We start from the raw sequence: 22,638 nt of genomic DNA on the forward strand, positions 1-22,638 counted from the left end.
AACCTCCATTATCAATTTAACCAAAGTCATTCATGCAGAAAAATGTAGGTCAAAATGACCTAATTCTGGTACTGATGTTGTTGGTTACTTATAACCTGTACAATGACAAATCATCATGCCATTATAAGTTATAGATGCTGAGATATGGACCTCCACCAAAAATTTAACCAAAGTCACTCATGCAGAAAAATGTAGGTCAAGATGACCTAATTCTGGTACTGACGTTTGTGGTTACCCATGATGTATCCACTGACTAATTATCATATCCCTATAACTTATAGTTGCTGGAATATAGGTCTTCACCATAAATTATCATGAAAAAACTAAGTCCAACTTAAGGAAAAAATACGGAAAAATTTGAATTTTTTTTTTCAAAATCATACTTGGGATATAAATTTTTATCCATACTGAATATTGTGTCCAAATTTCAAGAAGACTGAATAAAATTTGAGAAAGTTATTGCAGTTTATAAAACTTTGACATTTGGGTTAACCAAAAGTTGGACGCCGACGACGACGACGACGACGACGGAATCTATGGTCGCTATGTCTCGCTTCGCGACATTCGTCGCAGGCGAGACAAAAATCACTTTAACATTGCATGATTACAGACATAGAAACAGAGACATCGCAAGGTCATAACCCCAGGTCACAGGTTAATGAATTAAAGGGAAATTAATGGAAATTATACTCACAATAGTAAGTCTAAATTAACAGTTAAATGTCTAACTCACCCCAACCACTCCCCATTTGTTATACTGTAAATTCCTAATTAACTTTAAGCAAGTAGAAAATACTGTGAAATGGCATTTTAGATGGCAAATTGCCAGATCAATAATTCACGAGTGGGCATTTTTTCAGGAAAATATACCATAAAAATGAAAACGGTAATTCTATTTTACATAAGTGGCACTTCTCGCAAAATTATGCAATAATTAATTCCTCACGTATATTTAGGAAACTACAGTAATGAATATATTGAGAAAACAATTAGTCTAGAAATGATAATTTAAATAATTAATTATAACAAATTTAAGATAATCTCATGAATGGAGTGACTAAATAACGGTGTGTGCATGAGTTGAGATATTTAGCCACCAGCCTTCATGAGAAAATCGTGTGCAAAAAAAGGGGGCCTAATTCTATCTTAATTATTATTCATTAATTAGGTATTTTGATATTTTATAAAGAAATAAGAGAGGGAATCTAATCAGAATACCACATGTATTTAACAAATATGAAATTGCTACCTTAATTATATTTAAAATATGCGAAAATATTTATAAACAAAAAAAACAAACAATTAATTTAATTCTAATCATAACGCTGTATATCTTAATTTTAAAACAGAGAAATGATAGATAAGATCTTTATAAATTAACCAAAATTAAAATATTAAAGGGAAAATTAAATTTATAATAGTCCTTGAGATGCACCCCAAAATATACACTGTATATATAAAAAAAAAGTACGTAAGGGTTGCCCGCAACCCTGTGTCTCGCCTGCTGTCGCTGTGGTTAGTAAGAAATGATTGTCTGATAAACTGAAGCATTTATTGACATTTCAGAAGGAATAACTCAAAAATACAATAATAAAGAAATGGAACAGCTGACTTAATATCTAATCCCTTGGCGATTATATTGGCATTTATATATATATACATATACCCTGTAAATTCACAAATTATTGTGATGTTTTTATTATTGCGAATATTGCAACGTGTTATGAGTCGCAATAATTTGAACTTGCATTTTGAAATCAAATCCACTGTATATGTATCAAGTCATTCATGCAGAAAATGTAGGTGAAGATTACCTAATTATGGTACTGATATTGTTGGTTACCCATGATGTGTAGACTGACAAATTATCATGCCACTATAAGTTATAGTTGCTGAGATATGGACCTCCACCATAAATTTATGCAAAGTCACTCATGCGGAAAAATGTAGGTCAAGATGACCTAATTCTGGTACAGGCGTTTGTGGTTACCCATGATGTATCCACTGACAAATTATCATGCCACTATAAGTTATAGTTGCTGAGATATGGACCTCCACCATAAATTTATGCAAAGTCACTCATGCGGAAAAATGTAGGTCAAGATGACCTAATTCTGGTACAGGCGTTTGTGGTTACCCATGATGTATCCACTGACTAACTATCATGCCACTATAAGTTATAGTTGCTGAAATATGAACCTCCATTATCAATTTAACCAAAGTCATTCATGCAGAAAAATGTAGGTCAAAATGACCTAATTCTGGTACTGATGTTGTTGGTTACTTATAACCTGTACAATGACAAATCATCATGCCATTATAAGTTATAGATGCTGAGATATGGACCTCCACCAAAAATTTAACCAAAGTCACTCATGCAGAAAAATGTAGGTCAAGATGACCTAATTCTGGTACTGACGTTTGTGGTTACCCATGATGTATCCACTGACTAATTATCATATCCCTATAACTTATAGTTGCTGGAATATAGGTCTTCACCATAAATTATCATGAAAAAACTAAGTCCAACTTAAGGAAAAAATACGGAAAAATTTGAATTTTTTTTTTCAAAATCATACTTGGGATATAAATTTTTATCCATACTGAATATTGTGTCCAAATTTCAAGAAGACTGAATAAAATTTGAGAAAGTTATTGCAGTTTATAAAACTTTGACATTTGGGTTAACCAAAAGTTGGACGCCGACGACGACGACGACGACGGAATCTATGGTCGCTATGTCTCGCTTCGCGACATTCGTCGCAGGCGAGACAAAAATACAAAACAATATCTATTAAATACAAATACAATTTTCTAAACAATATGAAATACATGCAAACAAAATATTGATTGAAAAGTAATACATTAAGGAAAGGAAAAAAGATGGAACCCTACTATAAAAATTGGGACCCCCTATAAATTAAGAATTACCAAAAAATACTGTATTAATTAAGATGAAATTATCGCATAATGAACATCACAATCAGGAAAAAAATTAAATGGGAACTTTTAAGCTGAAGGAAGAGATCATGCACGGATCTAAAAGGGGGAATTGAGGGAGCACTTTAAGAAAGGTGGGTCATAGGGAGTTATATAAAATTTACAAATACTCAAAAGCTAGCTCTTTAAGATATCTATCGGATATTAGAGATTTACGCACAAATAGAATGTATCTCGAGATATCGCGTGAAAATGAGTGTTACGGACAGATGGACGGACCGTCAGACCAAAATCAATATTCGCTCTTGCAGTAGGGTACAAAAAGTGATCCATAATATAACTATATATTGAAATGTGGTTTACAATGAACAGGGCCTATATTATATATACATAAAATGAATGCACAGTATACATAAAAAATAAATTACAAAAAATTACAAAAATACTAAACCCATCATGCACACACGGGAAGTAATGGAAATGGGAAAAAAAGAACACTCTGTTTAATGAAAACCTTCTTGGTAGGATTTTAATAATTTTTATTTTTCTTTTAAGATAACTTGAATAACTTTAATATTTTTACCATATTAAAATTTGAATTTAATGGAAAATAAATTTAATCCTATTTATATATGCTACAATCAAGAGGAAACACTGATAAAGAAATGAATGTGAGCTTTAATGATAAACTACTATAATTAAACACGAAAACAAGAAGAAAGGTTTTTAGCATTAATTAATGGCTTAGTTAAAGATAGTTTAAGAATAATTTAAACCTAGTAATTATTAATTTTAAGTTATTTTAGTTGAAGGAAATTTTATCACTCCTTAAGATAATTTAGGAAAACTCATAAATTCAGTAACATCTTATTATTGATTTATTTATTTTAAATTCTAATTTTGCCTTGGACCCAGCTGTTTTGCATCTGAATTATGCCTTAATTAATTAACACTAATTTAGTTATTCTCCTGAATAACTACATCTAAATAACGGTGTGTGCTTGCAATGAAATATTTAGATGTAGAGTATCCACAAGAAGAAAAAAAATAAATTCAAAAAAACTAATTTAAATTTAGCATGGAGTAAATGTAAACTTATTTAATTCTAGTACGATCTAAATGTTAACCTATTTGAAGTATAGTGTGGGCTTAACTAAATATTTCAACTCTTATATGGTTTAAATTCAAACTTATTTAAATTCTAGTATGGTCTAAATTTACCTCTAGTATGGTCTAAATTTAAACTTATTTACACTCGAGTATCATTAAAATTTTAACTTAAACTTATTATGATGCATTTTTTAATTTATTTATACTCTAGTATGGTCTACATTTAAACTTATTTAAACTCTAGTATAATGGCTACATTTAAACTTATTAAAACCCTAGTATGGTCTAAATTTAAATTTATTTAAACTCTAGAATGGCTATAAATTTTAACTTATTTAATCTCTAGTATGGCTATAAATTTTAACTTATTTAAACCCTTGTATGGTCTTAATTTTAACTTATCTAACATCCTTAGTTATTTTAATTCTCATATGATCTAAACTTAAACCTAACTAAACTCTAGTAGGATTTTAATCTAAACTTATTTCAATTTAAGTATGATGTAAATATAAACTTATTTAAACTCTAGAATGGTCTAAATTTAAACTTATTGATTAAACTCTCATATGATCTAAATTTAAGGAAAATTTAGGAATTTACAAATCATTTACCCTTATTTAAATACATTTACATCACTTTTATACCTTACAAACCGAAATTAAAGCCAATAAAGGAAGAGAAAAAAGGGACAATGGTGAGACCACTTACCAAAGAGACCTCCGCAGTGTGAACCAAATGTCGCACCAACCCTGCGGTAAAGCCTCGCCTCTCAGGTTCCCTCACAGGTGATGGCTGCACAGGAGGGATCTCTGTCACCGGTGACCCGAGGTTAGAAAGCCGAGGATGACCCACAACAACCTGGGGAGACGGCAGTTCCACCTCCTCAGTCTGTTCAGCCTCCTCCTCAACTAGAACCTGAGTAGGCTGAGGAGATGGCGGTGCCATCTCCACAGTCTGGTCAAGTTCTGGCCAAGGAAGGGCTATGACAGGCCCAGGGGATGGCAGACACTCTTCCTCAAGCTGAACAAGTTCTACCTCTGGATCAGCCATCACAGGTTGAGGAGATAACTCAGTCACCTCTTCAGCCTGCCTTAGCTTCTCCACAGGAAGCTCGTGTAAAGGCTCAGGAAGAGGCAGTACCACCACCTTCTCAGGCTGCTGAGGAACATCATCAGCCTCCAACATCGGCTTCACCCTGGACCTTCGCACCTAAATGGAAAAAAGACCATATCAAAGACTGGAATACAAATAATAAATATATACAAGTTTGGCTTTCCAGAAAGCCTTCAAAATGTCATCTCTTTGGCATCGTTGATGTCACAGAATAAAGAGTGGAATGTAATTTTCTCAGCTATTACAGATTTTTCTCTATTATTCCTCTAGGGAAGGGGAGTGGCATTTTATCTGAACAATATTAGAAAGAAACAAGATGTGTTTGTGAAACACTATGCGCCCGGCGGCAACAAAGTTCAAAAAATCTATTTTTAGCATATTGATCACAGTCAAGGTCACAAGGTCATTGACCATGGTGTCATTTGAAAGAACTTAATCGGTGGAGTATGCATACTAAATATGAAGTCCCTATCTCCTATGGTTCAAAAGTTATAGCAAAAAGTGTAAAAAGCTATTATTAGCATATAGGTCACAGTCAAGGTCACAAGATCATTGACCTTGCCGTCGTTTAAAAGGACTTTATCGGTGGAGTATGCATACCAAATATGAAGTCCCTATCTCCTATGCTTCAAAAGTTATGACAAACAGTGGAAAAAGCTATTCTCAGCATATAGGTCACAGTCAAGGTCACAAGGTCATTGATCATGGTGTCATTTGAAAGAACTTAATCGATGGATTATGCATACCAAATATGAAGTCCCTATCTTCTATGGTTCAAAAGTTATGGCAAAAAGTGTAAAAAGCTATTTTTAGCATATAGGTCACAGTCAAGGTCACAAGATCATTGACCTTGCTGTCGTTTGAAAGGACTTTATCGGTGGAGTATGCATACCAAATATGAAGTCCCTATCTCCTATGCTTCAAAAGTTATGACAAACAGTGGAAAAAGCTATTTTTAACATATAGGTCACAGTCAAGGTCACAAGGTCATTGACCTTGATATCATTTGAAAGGACTTTATTAGTGGAGTATGCATACCAAATTTGAAGTCTCTATCTCTTATTGTTCAAAAGTTATGGCGAAGGTTAAAGTTGACGACAGACAAACAGACAAACAGACAAACAGACAGGACAAAAACAATATACGTCCGGGATCTATCGATCCGGGCGCATAAAAAAAATAAAAATCCTATGCTATGGATAGGAAGGAAATATTTTAACAAATTCATTTTTGGAAACTGTATATTTATTGCGCACAAAAAATGCGCTGTTTTCTCCTTTTATTTCTCCATCCTCATCAAAATTTCATCTTAAAATAATACTAATTTAACTTGTGATCCTAACATATTCTTTCGCTGTTTCAACAACAAAACATTCCTTATTATTATTGTTTATAGCCCTCCTGGCCCTGAAAATGAGATGATCGAAAAAAATTGTTTGCAAGATTAAAAAAAATCAGGTTTTTTTTTTTTATTTGCAAGATAATTCGGTCTAACGCGCTTCGTGCAGATGACAACTACGAGAGCACTTGATAAAAAGGTAAGAAATTTCTTTAAGTTCACCGTTTTTGCAATTGAGGCAAGAATTTATCCAGAACCAAGCGCAAATTTTTGTGCGCAATAAATATACAGTTTTTTTCAATTGGTGGCACTGTAGCTCTCCGGTCTGTCAATATATTTGTTCGGAGAGCTATACAGTTCTGCGGCTAAGAAAATGATTTGCAAGTTCTTTAATTAATTATAAATATGAAATTTATAAACTCCTTAAAAAAATAGATAAGATATGCAAAAAAATTACTATTGCTTCTTTGTGTTCTTTAATCTTCCAATGTCAGTCGAAGTTTCTTATAGACATTAATGTATCTGCTCATATACAGTTTAACATGTGCTTTTAATTTCTGAAGTTTCAGGCTTTCCTCCTATTCATTCGATTGCTAATTAAACTTAAATGTATCATTTTTAAGAAATTACAGCAAGTTTATAGAATGACTAATGAACCTAAGTTTTCGCCATCAATCCATATCATTTAAATGCGATTACTTATATACTGAAAGGAAAAAGAAACGCAGGGTAGCATAATATCTGATATTTTTTTTACCGCATATCCAAAAATTACGAAATTTGATCAGATGAGAAATTTAGTAATTATGGACCAAAATCAGTGTTCAGAATTACTCAATCGTAAAATGTATGACGTCACGTTGGGAAAACACTAAAAAACACAAAACATGTGCAATTTGAAGATTCAAGAGTTTGTCAACAAATCTTGTTGCACCATTTGATGCACCTAAGGTATACACATCGTTTTTCAACACCTACAGACGATTCGAATTTCTTGCAATCTTGTTACAGTTTACGAAAGTTCCATGGTTTTCGAATTGCCCAATTAATGAAAATGGCAACAACGGGTAACTAAGCAGTTTCTCGTTAACATTTTCCCCATAAAACTTGTTACCCGTTGTCAGAGAGGGCCTGGAATGGTTTTCAATCAACCGTGACGATGACGTTAACGCAAAACGAAGTCATGTTAAGAGCGGGTTATTCGGCCTTTCATCTCTTAAATCGCCACCTTACTACTACAAAAACCACCATTTATACAGTAGACTATTGTAATCTTTACATTCACATGACAAATGAAAGAAAACAATTCCGCAATTTGGTTTTTTGAGCCGATTAACTTACTGTTGTATTCCTCTCACTGGTGCATGCGCGCGTCGTATGACTAATTTTTTGGCATGGCAACCCATGTTCAATATAGCCAGGGATTGAAAGATGAACACTCTGATAAAATTCATGCAAAGGAGAAATAATTAAGGCTCATTAAAGATGCGCGGGAGAGACTTTGAAGATAATGAAAGTTTTTGATTTTCACTTTTGGGGGGTATCGTCAAATGAGCTCAAATAAATCATTAATTATGAAACAAAATCAAATGTGATTTTGGTCATATCTTTTTGATAGATGATTTTAAATGTTCAATAGGAAAACTGAAAAAAATTACACAAAAAACAAATTTAATTCACTTCAAAAGTTTACCCTGCATTTCTTTTTCCTTTCAGTATATGAATGTTTTAAATTTGATGTTGTTTTTCTGTGAATTCTTGGATCCACGCATCGGCCGCAGAGGATCTTTGCAGATGCGCTGACCTACTAAGAAAATTCCATCAAGTTCACACCACCATTTATGTTTACTTAACATGAGAACATATGTGTAGTGCATGCAACATGTACTGTAAACGTGGTTATATTGACAAGTTGAAAAATTGACGATTTTTTGTTTACGGAAATTGACGAGCGTTAATTTTGACGAAATATTTAATCTTGAGTTTCAAATCTTTGAATTCACGGGGATACAAATTAAGGCAGCGTCGGAATCACAAAAATTTAATTTTTGTACAAACTATCTACGTGTGTAAGATTTGATTAGATAAATTGCCCTCTTGTAATTTGATTTCATTATAAGCGGTCAATTGCACGAGGTGACAAACTAGGTCAAGCACGGCATGATAATTACGCGAAGTTACGCATGCAGTATTTGATACACTAATTTAGATTCAATGATTTTTAAAAATGTGATTATACAATCACTATGTTTTCATAACTAATTACAAAAGAAATTAACAGTGACTTTGATCTAGTTGTAAAAGGAAAAGCCGTGAAAATTTAGCGGTAAAGTTGTACAATGGTCAATGTCTGTTGTGACTCTATGTATATGATAAGAAGTTTGACGAGTGTAAATTTTGACGAGAAAAGAAAAATCGTCAATATAGTCAAAATTAGCACATCGTCAAAATTTCCATGCTTACAGTATATTTGAAGAACCCCCACCACCCAGGCGCTTTTGTGTGTCTGACTCTTTATGATGCACAGATTGTTTTTTTCCTTAAAATAATAAGGCAGATCGCTCATTGTTTACATCTCGATCTATATTTAGAAAATCGCATCATCATCAAACTATAAAGTCGGTAATCCTCGTGCGGCCTATGGATCGTAGTGGAGTCAGCTGACAGAGGATTGCCGATGGATAAATGGCAGCTTACACTGTGACTTCACATCCGGAAATCAAACTTAATGTGTCATCTCTTGTGAGAGATGACAATAACTAATCAGAAGTCTCATCACCAGAAAAAGGTTAGGTCACAATTAAAATGCATACACCTGTGTAATATAGAGGCCCCAGGTAACACTAATTGTTCAAAAGTTATAGCCATTATGTTTAAGTTTGGCGAAAGAAACTGGGGAGGTAAGCAAATACAGGTAAACTTTGGTATCTGGAGATCAGATATGTCAACAACCTGGATATGTCGATGTCTGTCCGCAGTCCCTGCATTATTTACTGCCTAAAGGAAAGAGGTGAGATACAAACCTGAAACGTTCTACTTTCCCATTTTTCCGTTCACTCACCGTTCGTTCAGCATTCGTTCACCGTTCGTTCAGCGTGCGTTCTCCATTTTCTCTCCATTCACAGTATTGCGTTCATGGTTCACCGTGCGCTCGTGTTCACCGTTCGCTCTTCGTTCCGTTTACTTTGCATTCACTGTTCACTTATCGTTCAGTCTTCATTGTCATTCGGAACTCCGAAGTGAAAGGGCTTATCTTTTTGATGGTAAGGATTTACACGTTAATTAATTAAATAACTTAGACATCGTGTTTGAAGAATTATTTCATTGCAAAATCATCTATGATATTTATATTTCTATTATTATAATTCAGCTGTTACTTTATTCATGAAATTTCCCTGGAAAATAATACATTAAGTATAACCTACATGTATGTAGAACAATGCTAAAATATTAAATTTAAAATAGGGGAGTGTACAAATGCTTCACGCACGGCAAAAATTTTTTGCAATGTTAAAGACGACAAATCATTAATGAATGTATAATAATTAATCCAAGTGACTTTTACAAGACAAGAATACACCAAAAAATATTTCTACAGTAACACGTATTTTAAACTACACGTAGGTCTGAGAAGTATGAACAGTACTGCAGATAATTTTACTTCATTAAATATCTTTAGACCTAATTAAATTGATAGCATGATTTTAAATTTTAGAAAAGACCAACTGTTTAAAATAGTCTATTATTAGAAAAGGAAAATTCCTTCTTTCACCGTACCTAAATATATGTTTGCCATTCAGTATAATTAAGACCCCCCCCCCCCCCCCCCCCGCCTTTTCTCCAGGAATAAAATTTTTAGTGAGTATTTTCAGTATTTAACTAATACGTATGTAATGTATATTGTACCACAAGAAAATCAGTCTTAAAACCAACATCAAACAGTCATTAAACAATAGTAATTTAGAATACACTTGTGCCGACAGTAGTTTTAAATTGGCAGGGAATATGTTTTAAACTCAATTTAAAACTTAATCCTTCCAAGTATATATTCCCATTATTTATTTATTTTTCTGCTGGAATGCAAAAATCAGATCTAGAAATGATAGGGAAAAATATTAAAACTTCTTGGAAATACTAAGTGACTGCCTTCGGCATGTTCGGTGAAACGTGATTTCCACGCCTCCACTGTGTCGTCATTGATAATTGAGTGACAGGAGAAACACACGTGCACTTCCTGTGAACTTGATGACGGAAAAAAAGCCAATGATTACTGTCAAATGGATTTGCTAATCTAAAAAAAATTATTACCTTTACTGCTTGGAATATTTAGGAAAAATAATAAGAATTTTTATTTAATACAACATATATCTGAGAATTGAGAAGTATCTCTCTCTCTCTCTTTTAAATATCTCTGTTCAATAAAAACTACGACAGCACATTACTTATTTAGTTTTGAAAATTTACAAATAATTTTTGAATTCCTCTTAATTTCCATCATCTTGCCGAGTATAATCACGGCCGGGAAATGTCTACATATACATGTAGAAGTTAGCTAAAAAAATCATCATAAAAGAATACAAAAGACACATAATTACGGTAAGAATATTTTGCATTCAAATTTTAAAAAACAAGAGGTTTTATGCAATAAGTCAACAGACAATTGTGAATTCAAAAAAAAAATCCGTATATATTTTACTCAGAGTCGCCTTAATTGGCACGTAAATACATGTATGGTTGATTCAACCGAGTACAATGTAATTAATTCATTCTATAAGTAGTAGTTTTATCTTCTAATTAGTCCACATTTTTTTATTAGTGAAAAGATAAGCAAATTTACTATATAAATAAATAGATTAATTTTATATTTAAACTACACATGTTCGGTAACAAATACACATGTTTTACGGCAATGAAAATTGTGTTATAAAACTATCGATTTAAATCATAGGCATATATGTACAGAAAAAAATGTTTTTATTATTTATTTATTTATTTACTGTGTATTTATATTAAAGCACCTGAAATTAGAATTAAAGAATAATTTCAATGTAAGGAAAAGATTGGAGGCATTCCGAATAAATCGTTTAACTTGCGTTCACCGTTCACTTTGCGTTCACGTTCTCGTTCTGCGTTCACCAATTTGCGTTCACTGTTCGCACATTGTTCACTAACTGTTCGCTCTGCGTTCGTTCACCGTTTGTTCAGCGTTCATTCTCTGTTCAGGTGGGAAAGTAGAACGTTTCAGGGACTGTAACTACAAAATTTAATCTTCCGATTTTTGCATTCAGAGAGGGGGGTGTAAATCACAAACAACACTTTAATTCTCTTCTCTGCCCCTCCCCCTACTTCTTAAATAAAATTTGTTACAAGTTAATCTTTTATCACTTACAGGAAAGTCCACAACGTAGTCGGCGAACCACCGGGGGCGCTGTCGAACTCGTGTAGATCGTCTAGGCTCCATTCTATAAAAATAAAATCTTCATTTAAAAAATTTTTTTTTCTTGAAACTCAAAATACAGTGAAACACCCTTATAGCAAACTGGTTTATGATGTATTGACGCTTACCAGTTTTCATTCCCAACTGCTTTAAAATATTTTAAAACTTAAATAAAGATTATAACGAAAAACATTTAAACATTTAATTTATAACAAAGGAGAAGTGCCTGTTCCTGGTTCTTAATATTATAAGCATAGGCGTAGTCACGGGGGGGGGGGGGGGGGGGGGGGGAAGGGAGGGGCCGCGGGGGCACTAGCACCCCCACTTTCAGATCTGGGGTGGCAAGAGTATGTCTGTGCCCCCCCCCCCCCCACGTTTTATGTTCAACAAATGAGTAAGCATTTCTCTTGAGGCCAAAATAAAATTATAGTTTGTTTGGAATTGCCGCCCACCTCATTGAAATACCCCCCGCTTAAAAAATTTTATTGGCAAAATATTGGAAATTTTTTTTTTACCGTCTTATGTCCGACATCGCTTTTTCACGTAAGTTCGTTCTTCGAAATAGCATTTTAAAGTCGGGTTTGAGCTCACATAAATTTAACAACACCGGTCAATAAAACGCTTTCTTCATAGTATTTATGATAAAGGGAATATCACTCTCTACCATCTGCTCATGGGAGAGGAACGAACGAGAACTCTGCATGGGAGATTGAGGGAATATAGGTGGCGATTTGAAACCAGAAGTCTCTGTCGAGACTGAAGCTCTACTGGTTTGTACTTATAGCAAAGGAAGAGAAAAGTACTTAAGCAATTGGGAATTGAAACTTTACAACAGCAATAAATAGAACAATGATCCTTGATAAAGTCTCTTTATGTTCTTAGTGTAGTCTACTTGTGTGCCAAGTTATATTGAAACCAGACCAAAACTGTAGGAGGAGTAGCATTTAGAAACAATTTTACAGAAATTTCTATTTTTAGTAACCACGACAACATCGTTCATGGAAATCAAAAACCGATAAATCTAATTATGTATCTTGGTGCAGCCTACTTGTGTGCCAAGTTATATTGAAATCAAACCAAAACTGTAGGAGGAGTAGCATTTTGAAACCATTTTAATGAAATTTCTATTTTTAGTAACCATGACAACACCGTTCAAGGAAATTAAAAACCGATATATAGAATTATGTATCTTAGTGTAATCTACTTGTGTGCCAAGTTATATTGAAATCAGACCAAAACTGTAGGAGAAGTAGCATTTTGAAAGAATTTCACAGAAATTTCTATTTTTAGTTACCACGGCAATACCGTTTATGGAAATCAAAAACCGATACACAGAATTATGTATCTTAGTATAATCTACTTGTGTGCCAAGTTATATTGAAATGAGAGCAAAACTGTAGGAGGAGTAGCATTTTGAAAAATTGTTTACAGACAGACGGACAGCTAGACAGACAGACGGACAGCTAGACGGACGGACGACGGACGCATTACTATCGCATAAGCTCTTCTGGTCTCTGACCAGTAGAGCTAAAAATGAAAGCTGCCGAAATGTCAGACCAAGTTGGATCAGTGGATGTGAAAACATTCAAGCGTTGAAGACCAGAACATTTATGCATCTTCATAAAAATAAAAGATGAATAAAACATTAAATTGAATGATACACCAGTACCTGGAAAGAGCTATTGTAATAGATTGCCTTTGAACTTGATAGGATAAGTCCTTCATGTTGAAATTAAAAATGATCGTTCAGTTCCCTCAGTAAAACCAGAAGTCTCTGTCGAGACTGTAGCTCTACTGGTTTGTACTTATGACAAAGGATGAGAAAAGAAGCAATTGCCATCAGGAATTTCACAGACATTTCTATTTTTAGTAACAATAGCAAAACTGTTCATCGAAATCAAAAACTGATGCGCTATTTTATGTATCTTAGTGTAGTCTTCTTGTGTGCCAAGTATTACTGAAATCAGACCATAACTGTAGAAGGAGTAGCGTTTTAAAGGAATTTCACAGAAAATTCTATTTTTAGTAACTATGGCAACACCTTTCATCGAAATCAAAAACCGATGCACTATTTTATGTATCTTAGTGTAGTCTACTTGTGTGCCAAGTTATATTGAAATCAGATGAAAACTGTAGGAGGAGTAGCATTTTAAAGGAATTTCACAGAAAATTCTATTTTTAGTAACTATGGCAACACCTTTCATCGAAATCAAAAACCGATGCACTATTTTATGTATCTTAGTGTAGTCTAATTGTGTGCCAAGTTATATTGAAATCAGATGAAACCAAAACTGTAGGAGGAGTAGCATTTTAAAGGAATTTCACAGAAAATTCTATTTTTAGTAACAACGGCAACACCGTTCATCAAAATCAAAAACCGATGCACTATTTTATGTATCTTAGTGTAGTCTACTTGTGTGCCAAGTTATATTAAAATCAGACCAAAACTGTAGGAGGAGTAGCGTTTTGAAGAATTGTTTACAGACAGTCGGACAGACAGACAGACAGACGGACGGACGACGGACACCTTACTATCGCATAAGCTCTTCTGGTCTCTGACCAGTAGAGCTAAAAATTACAGGGTCAGAAATGTTTATTCCCAAATACAAAAGGAACCAGAAGTCTCTGTCGAGACTGAAGCTCTACTGGTTTGTACTTATAGCAAAGGAAGAGAAAAGTTCTTAAGCAGTTGGGAATTGAAACTTTACCACAGCAATAAAAAGAATAATGATCCTTGATTAAGTCTCTTTATGTTCTTAGTATAGTCTACTTGCATGCCACATTATATTATAATCAGACTTAAACTGCAGGAGGAGTAGCATTTTGAGAGTTTTTAACAGAAATTTCTATTTTTAGTTACCATCGCAACACCATTCATCGAAATCAAAAACCGATATACAGAATTATGTATCTTAGTGTAGTCTACTTGTTTGCCAAGTTATATTGAAATCAGACCAAAACTGTAGGAGGAGTAGCATTTTGAAAGAATTTCACAGAAATTTCTATTTTTAGTAACAACGGCAACAACGTTCATCGAAATCAAAAACTGATAAAAAGAATTATGTATCTTAGTGTAGTCTACTTGTGTGCCAAGTTATATTGAAATCAGACCAAAACTGTAGGAGGAGTAGCATTTTGAAAGAATTTCACAGAAATTTCTAGTTTTAGTAACAACGGCAACACCGTTAATCGATATCAAAAACCGATATACAGAATTATGTATCTTAGTGTAGTCTACTTGTGTGCTAAGTTATATTGAAATCAGACCAAAACTGTAGGAGGAGTAGCATTTTGAAAGAATTTCACAGAAATTTCTATTTTTAGTAACAACGGCAACACCGTTAATCGAAATCAAAAACCGATACACAGAAATATGTATCTTAGTGTAGTCTACTTGTGTGCTAAGTTATATTGAAATCAGACCAAAAATGTAGCAGGAGTAGTATTTTGAAAGAATTTCACATAAATTTCTATTTTTAGTAACCACGACAACACCAATCATCGAAATCAAAAACCGATAAACAGAATTATGTATCTTAGTGTAGTCTACTTATGTGCCATGTTATATTGAAATCAGACCAAAACTGTAGAAGAAGTAGCATTTTGAAAGAATTTCACAGAAATTTCTATTTTTAGTAACCACGGCAACACCGTTCATCGAAATCAAAAACCGATATACAGAATTATGTATCTTAGTGTAGTCTACTTGTGTGCCAAGTTATACTGAAATCAGACCAAAACTGTGGGAGAAGTAGCATTTTGAAAGAATTTCACAGAAATTTCTATTTTTAGTAACAATGGCAACACCGTTAATCAAAATCAAAAACCGATATACAGAATTATGTATCTTAGTGTAGTCTACTTGTGCGCCAAGTTATAATGAAATCAGACAAAAACTGTAGGAGGAGTAGCATTTTGAAAGATTGTTTACAGACAGACAGACAGACGGACAGCTAGACAGACGGACAGACAGACGGACGGACGACGGACGCATTACTATCGCATAAGCTCTTCTGGTCTCTGACCAGTAGAGCTAAAAATGTTGTCTGTCAGTATGACAAGTCTTTGACACCTAATGTTAAAACTTATTCATGGCTAACACTCTAGAACATACCAAGCACCCCCTCCCGTTTTTTCCACAAAACATCCCAACCATTCTTAAGTAATTTTGTGTGGTTCGCACTCTTTGTAAGGGTTGTCTTAATGAAGGGCTAAATTTCAAAGAGACATGCTATGAAATACACCAATGAAATTGTTTTAAAAATATTTGTAAAGAAATTGTTTTAAAAAGATTGTTAAAATAAAGAAAAAAGTTTGACGCTGAAATTTGACTTTTAATAGATAAGCAAATCTAACATCGAAGAAAGATTGATACTTGAGTATCGTTCTGTGTATATTTTAGACAAAAATGATATTAATCAAATAAAAGAAAGAGGGAAATTAACAAAAATCACCACTGTTCATTGCGATTTTTAATTTCTATTAATTAGCTTCAATTTGTAAAAAAAAAAATAAATTCCCTCCCTCCTGGGTCTGAAAACCCCCAGGCGGCAATTCCAAACAAACATTTTTTTAAGGATGGCCTGAAGTAATAGTTGTATAATATAGTAATGTAATATAGTAATTAAATCGTCAAGACCTTCCCACCCCCCCAACCCCCCACTTTTTTCCCCAACATTACCTTGACTACAGGAAATGTTCATTGAAGGGGGCCCTTTTTTTTTACCATAGTATAGTGATATCGAAGAATTGTGGGAATAACCAGAAGTCTCTGTCGAGACTGTAGCTCTACTGGTTTGTACTTATCAAAAACCATTGCACTATTTTATGTATCTTTGTGTAGTCTACTTGTGTGCCAACTTATTTTGAAATCAAACTAAAACTGTAGAACGAGTAGCGTTTTAAAGGAATTTCACAGAAAATTCTATTTTTAGTAACCATGGTAACAACGTTTATCGAAATCAAAAACCAATGCACTATTCTATGTATCTTAGTGTAATCTACTTGTGTGCCAAGTTATATTTAAATCAGACCAAAACTGTAGAAGGAGTAGCGTTTTAAAGGAATTTCACAGAAAATTCTATTTTTAGTAACCATGGCAACACCGTTCATCAAAATCAAAAACCGATATACTATTCTATGTATCTTAGTGTAGTCTACTAGTGTGCCAAGTTATATTGAAATCATACCAATACTGTAGGAGGAGTAGTGTTTTAATGGAATTTCACACAAATTTCTATTTCTAGTAACCATGGCAACACCTTTCATCGAAATCAAAAACCGATGCTCTATTCTATGTATCTTAGTGTAGTCTACTTGTGTGCCAAGTTATATTGAAATCAGACCAAAACTGTAGGAGGAGTAGTGTTTTAATGGAATTTCACACAAATTTCTATTTTTAGTAACCATGGCATCACCGTTCATCGAAATCAAAAACCGATGCACTATTCTACGTATCTTAGTGTAGTCTACTAGTGTGCCAAGTTATATTGAAATCAGACCAAAACTGTAGAAGATGTAGCGTTTTAAAGGAATTTCACAGAAAATTCTATTTTTAGTAACCATGGCAACACCGTTCATCAAAATCAAAAACCGATGCACTATTCTATGTACCTTAGTGTAGTCTACTAGTGTGCCAAGTTATATTTAAATCAGACCAAAACTGTAGAAGGAGTAGCATTTTTAAGGAATTTCACAGAAAATTCTATTTTTAGTAACCATGGCAACACCGTTCATCGAAATTAAAAACCGATGCACTATTTTATGTATCTTAGTGTAGTCTACTTGTGTGCCAAGTAATATTGAAATCAGACTAAAATTGTAGGAGGAGTAGCGTTTTGAAATATTGTTTACAGACAGACGGACAGACAGACAGACGGACGGACGACGGACGCATTACTATCGCATAAGCTCTTCTGGTCTCTGACCAGTAGAGCTAAAAATTGGAATTGAAAGTAACGTGCCTTTGAGAAGTTGGCCCCCTGCCCCCACGAATAGGATTTTTGAGTTTGGGGAACTTTCAATCTTTTTTTTTTTGCTTGTCAAAGAATTTCTGGATTTGAGGCCCCCCCACCTTTAAGTTTGTGACTACGCCTCTCATAAGTATATGTAACATCAAACTTGCATTGTCTAGACTGTAGTTCTACAGGTTTGTATTTACATGTAAAACATAGGAAGAGAAAAGTAGCAGGAACTTGAAACTTTTCAAAAGCAATAAAATTATAAAAAGAACCAGAAGTCTCTGTCGAGACTGTAGCTCTACTGGTTTATACTTAAAACAAAGGAAGAGAAAAGTAGCAGTTGGGACTTTAAAACAGCAATAAATAGAAAAATGATCCTTGCCACTCGATCATCAAAATAAAAACCTATGCACAGAATTATGCATCTTAGTATAGTCTACTTGTGTGCCAAGTCATATGGAAATCGGACCAAAACTGTAGGAGGAGTAGCATTTTGATAGAATTTCTAAGAAAATTCTATTTTTAGTAACCATGGCAACACCGTTCATCGAAATCCAAAACCGATGCACAAAATTATGTATCTTAGTGTAGTCTACTTGTGTGCCAAGTTATATTAAAATCAGACCAAAACTGTAGGAGGAGTAGCATTTGGAAAGAATTTCTAAGAAAATTCTATTTTTAGTAACCATGGCAACACCATTCATCGAAATCCAAAACCGACGCACAGAATTATATATCTTAGTGTAGTCTACTTGTGTGCCAAGTTATATTGAAATCAGACCAAAACTGTAGGAGGAGTAGCATTTGGAAAGAATTTCTAAGAAAATTATATTTTTTGTAACCATGGCAAGACCGTTCATTGAAATCAAAAACCCATGCATAGAATTATGTATCTTAGTGTAGTCTACTTGTGTGCCAAGTTATATGGAAATCGCACCAAAACTGTAGGAGAAGTAGCATTTTGAAAGAATTTCTAAGAAAATTCTATATTTAGTAACCAATGGCGACACTGTTCATCGAAATCCAAAACCGATGCACAGGATTATGTATCTTAGTGTAGTCTACTTGTGTGCCAAGTTATACTGAAATCGGACCAAAACTGTAGGAGGAGTAGCATTTGGAAAGAATTTCTAAGAAAATTCTATTTTTAGTAACCATGGCAACACCGTTCATCGAAATCCAAAACCGATGCACAGAATTATGTATCTTAGTGTAGTCTACTTGTGTGCCAAGTTATATTGAAATTGGACTAAAACTGTAGGGGGAGTAGCATTTTGAAAGAATTTTACAGAAATTTCTTTTTTTAGTAACCATGGCAACACCGTTCATCGAAATCCAAAACCGATGCACAGAATTATGTATCTTAGTGTAGTCTACTTGTGTGCCAAGTTTTACTGAAATCGCACCAAAACTGTATGAGGAGTAGCATTTTGAAAAATTGTTTACAGACAGACAGACAGACAGACGGATGGACGATGGACGCATTACTATCGCATAAGCTCTTCTGGTCTCTGACCAGTAGAGCTAAAAATGATCTTTTATTAAGTCTCTTTTATGTGGAAAGATTGCAATAAGACTAAAACTGTAGGACTAGCCTTTAACGAGACACCCATGGGCCACATTGCTCATGAGAGGAAGATTTTTTAATGACCCCATCCTATTTTTGTCTTTTTTTTTATTATCTCCCTTGGAAAGGACTTGGTCCTTCACATTGACAAATTAAACTTCCTTTAATATAAGGATGCTTTGTACCAAGTTTGGTCAAAATTGGCCAAGTCATGGCAAGCCCTTTTGCTATACAGAGATTATCTCTCAATTTCTCTCAATTTAGAGAGATATCTCTTTTAAAAAAAAAAGAGATATCTCTCAACTTAAACCTTAAGTTTCAGAGATATCTCTTATAGTTAGAGAGACATCTCTTTTGATTAGAGAGATATCTCTTTCACATGAACTGATGCCGCTTTCTCCTTGAGCGATATCTCTTTCACATGAACAGATACCTCTTTCTCCTTGAGAGATATCTCTTTCACATGAACAGATACCTCTTTCTCCTTGAGAGATATCTCTTTCATGAAAAGAGATATATATCTGATTACATTAAAGTGACATTATATCTCTTTCACCTAGAGAGATATCTCTTTTACTTTTGGAGATATCTTTCTAAGGTAAAGATCTCTTAAATGTTTGAATAAAAATTGTGAGGTCAAGGTCACAATTAAGGAAGATAAAAGGCAAAAATTGTAACAGGTTTTCATAGCTTTCACCAGTTTACCAGTTTATTTTTATGTATTTATAAAAGTGTGAAGTTTGATGAAAATATCTTCATTACAGTGTCTTTGAAATTGATTTTCAAATCCAACTAAGCAAGATTGATAGTCACAAGGAAGATTAAAGACAGGTAAAAAAAAACAAGTTCAGACAAATATCTAAAATCTAAATTTAAGAAAAGTAACATCAAGGGGTTGTCCAGTGGCTCTCATCAATTATGTATCAGCATACAAAGTTTGACATCCATCACAAAAAAAATTTCTAAGCTATTAGAACTAGAACTATCCAAACGGGACAAAATACCCCCCGCTGGGTTTTTCAGAAGTAAGTTTTTCCATAATAAAGATATGAATCAAACATGAATTATGAAATTTTTCTTCCAGTGACCTTGAACTTCCCCAAATGACCTTGGGTCAAGGTCATGACACACTCTTGGGTCATGGGCAATCTTAAACATTCTTTTTTCTGCTTGTCAAGAATATTCTTTGAAAGGGGTGGACCTGGTCATGGGCAATCTTTGTGTGAAATGACAACCTACCAAGTTTATTCAAGTGGACCTGGTAAAAAAAAAATCCTTGATCCACGCCTGAAAAAGCATCTCTAGAATGATTAAGCAGGCCAATACATGGGCAATGACGACTTTTGTTATCATTGATTATTAATAAGTATTGGTTTTATATTACATAAACACGTTTTAGACACCTGAAATTTAGGTCGAGTGGAAGAAAATTTCCACATACCTCCCAACATGCCCAGGAGCATGCGCAGTCATTATGCATGAAGACATTTCCCGCTATTGCACCTTTTACTCAAACTGTTACTAATAACACAGAACTAATAAATATGTTAAAATCACAATGTATGGTAATAATGTAAACAAATATTTCATATACCAATCAGATTGTGTGGCTAAATAATATATAGGACCGTGACCTGAAAATGGCGGCCGGCGGGAACAATCGAGTACTCACTAATGTTCACGTTGTCAACAAAAATTGTTTTATTAACTAAGTTAAAAATTAACGATTTCTGCAGAAATAAACTTACCTCAGACTGAAGTTATCTTCTTCTGTGACTTCGATGATGAAAGAACGCTTGGATAAATCGCTTGGAAGGCTTTTTGCAGAAGCAAAATGCAAAACACTGCTATTCGATTGAAATCAAATCTCAGTGTGACGCATTCGGGGTCAGATCACGTGATCAATCTCGGTCAAGAGCGCGACTGAAATGGAGAGAAAGAAAGAGAGAAAGAACATGCATTTTGCGTATATAGGTATTAGCTGCAGATTCTGTATATAATTTTCTTTGAAAGTTTTCAGGACCACAATGTAAACCATTGGCGCTAGGTTTCATCGCAGGGGCGTAGCAACCGGGGGGAGGGGGGGGGGGGCTTGTCAACTTTTTCAGGTAAGTAATAAAAAAATTTTCTCTGGCTGCCCCCCCCCCCACTTTCAAAAACGATGCTACGCCACTGCATCGAATAATGGTGTATTTTGAGTAATACTCGTATGTGTTTTTCTAGGTGTCCGAATACCCTCATTAAAATAAAAATAACAATTCGCTGAAGTTAGCACGTTTTAAAAAAGGTCATATTTCTTCTTTTATATAAGTGTATGTACCGGCATTTATTATATATTTTTTAAAAAAGTTCCTTATCATTTTCTAACCTTTAATCATAACACAAATACATTCATCAGTATCTAGTAGTACAATTACATGTACTAGTTTGTCACCCAGACAACCTTTCACGGCTGGCATCACAATTTCACTAATTGCGACTGAGTCACCAATAAAAGGTACTGTTTTATCACTGTACACATCAGATGTATCATGACATCCTCTACTACGTCCAGAGATCCAATATTACGTCCACGGAAACTGCTGAAAGTACCACTCTTCGGATCATTGAACTGATATTTTTGAAAGTTTTTTTTTTTTTGTCTCTCTTACTGTAGCACTAGCTATCTTGTTTGAGGATAGCTGCAGATCTGTAGCGTTATGGTTTTATATATTTGTCTTTGACCATACCGCTACAGATCCTGTAATGCAAAAAAGGTGCAATTTACGGCGCAATATTTTTTGCGCGCTTTTGGGGAGAATTTCTCCACTTTCAAGCATTGGTCAATCAATTACCTTTCACTCCCTAATTCTAGACACATTCTGTAGCCAATATGTGTATTTTATACACCTCCAAACCCTTTATATTCGTCTCTACAAGTGAAAAACTCGCTTGATTAAAATTATTTGTTATATTGCACTGAAAATTCACTTCTAGCGACTTTATTGCCTGTAGAGACAACTATAAATGGTTGGGAGGTGTATATTAAAATATACATATTGGCTACAGAATGTGTCTAGAATTAGGGAGTGAACGGTAGTTGATTGACCAATGCTTGAAAGTGGAGAATTTCTCCCCAAAAGCGCGCAAAAAGTATTGCGCCGTAAATTGCACCTTTTTTGCATTACAGGAT

The 22,638-nt window shown here is 34.1% G+C and overlaps 1 long non-coding RNA gene across 1 annotated transcript; it reads right to left on the reverse strand.

Annotated features, from left to right (window-relative positions):
• Positions 1-5,184: 5,184 nt before the first annotated feature.
• Positions 5,185-21,324, reverse strand: LOC134277304 (uncharacterized). The gene is made up of 3 exons (XR_009994223.1): positions 21,215-21,324; positions 11,892-11,964; positions 5,185-5,259 (listed from the first exon to the last, which is right to left on the reverse strand). It is a non-coding gene; the product is annotated as an uncharacterized LOC134277304 (long non-coding RNA).
• Positions 21,325-22,638: the final 1,314 nt, after the last annotated feature.

This window comes from Saccostrea cucullata, unplaced genomic scaffold, assembly GCF_032062105.1.
Source record: "Saccostrea cucullata isolate Sc308-1 unplaced genomic scaffold, CSIRO_AGI_Scuc_v1 ctg11708, whole genome shotgun sequence".
NCBI classification, from domain to species: Eukaryota; Metazoa; Mollusca; class Bivalvia; order Ostreida; family Ostreidae; genus Saccostrea; species Saccostrea cuccullata.